The following is a 1547-nucleotide window of genomic DNA, read 5'->3' on the forward strand; positions in this document are numbered from 1 at the left end:
GCTGCTGCTAAGTTAACAAATTTCAGGTCATGTGCTGGTGATAATAAACCTGATTCTGATTCTGATCTCTTCGGAAATTTGTTTTTTTTTGTGACAGCAGGACAGTGCAACACATAAAGTTACTACAGGACTGTGCAAAATATTTTGGCATTCTAGCTATATATATGCCTAAGACTTTTGCACAGTGCTGTAATAAATATATTCTCATTGTAATTCATACTTTTTATGTATTGAACTGAATTGAATTGATTTTTTTTCTTATATCTGTCACATACATGAGGAGTAAAAATCTTCATGTTATGTCTCCAACTAAATGTGCAATGTGCAATCATAGTAATTTATAATAAATAGAACAGTCAATGTAATATAGAGTGAGTTAACAAATTTCATGTCACATGCTGCGTGAGTTCATCAGTCTGATGGCCTGGTGGAAGAAGCTGTCCTGGAGCTTGTTGGTCCTGGCTTTTAAGCTACGGTACCATTTCCCGGATAGTAGAAGCTGGAATAGATTGTGATTGGGATGACATGTGTCCCCAGTGATCCCACGAGCCCTTTTTACACACCTGTCCTTGTAAGTAGAACATTACAGCACGGAAACAGGCCTTTTGGTCCTTCTTGGCTGTGCTGAACCATTTTTCTGCCTAGTCCCACTCACCCGTACCTGGGCCATATCACTCCAAGCCCCTGTCATCCATATACCTGTCCAAGTTTTTCTTAAATGTCATTCACCACTTCGTCTGGCAGCTCATTCCACACTCCCACCGCTCTCTGCATGCAGAAGCCCCCCCCTAAAGTTCCCTTTAAACTTTAACCCATGACTTAAACTTCACCCTTAAACCATGACTTATGGTTTTTTTCCTCCACTGGCCTCAGCTGAAAAAGCCTGCTTGCTTTCACTCTATCTATACCCATCTTAATTTTATACACCTCTATCAAATCACCTCTCATTCTCCTATGCTCCAGGGAATAAAGTCCTAACCTATTTAACCTTTCTCTGTAACTCAGTTTCTCAAGTCCCGGCAACATCCTTGTAAATCTTCTCTGCACTCTTTCAACCTTATTACTATCCTTCTTGTAATTAGGTGACCAAAACTGCACACAATACTCCAAATTCGGTCTCACCAATGTCTTATACAACCTCACTATTACATTCCAACTCTTATACTCAATACTTTGATATATAAAGGCTGATTTACCAAAAGCTCTCTTTACAACCCTATCTATTTGTGATGCCACTTTTAGGGAATTATGTATCTATATTCCCAGATCCCTCTGTTCTACTGCACTCCTCAGTGTCCCACCATTAACCTTGTATGTTCTACCTTGGTTTGACCTTCCGAAGTGCAATACCTCACACTTGTCCTCATTAAATTCCATCTGCCATTTTTCTGCCCATTCCTCCAACTGGTCCATATCCCTCTGCAAGCTTTGAAAACCTTCCTCACTGTCCACTACACCTCCAATCTTTGTATCATCAGCAAATTTGCTGATCCAATTTGCCACATTATCATCCAGATCACTGATATAGATGACAAATAACAACGGAC

Source organism: Hypanus sabinus, chromosome 1 (genome assembly GCF_030144855.1).
Source record: "Hypanus sabinus isolate sHypSab1 chromosome 1, sHypSab1.hap1, whole genome shotgun sequence".
Taxonomy (NCBI): domain Eukaryota; kingdom Metazoa; phylum Chordata; class Chondrichthyes; order Myliobatiformes; family Dasyatidae; genus Hypanus; species Hypanus sabinus.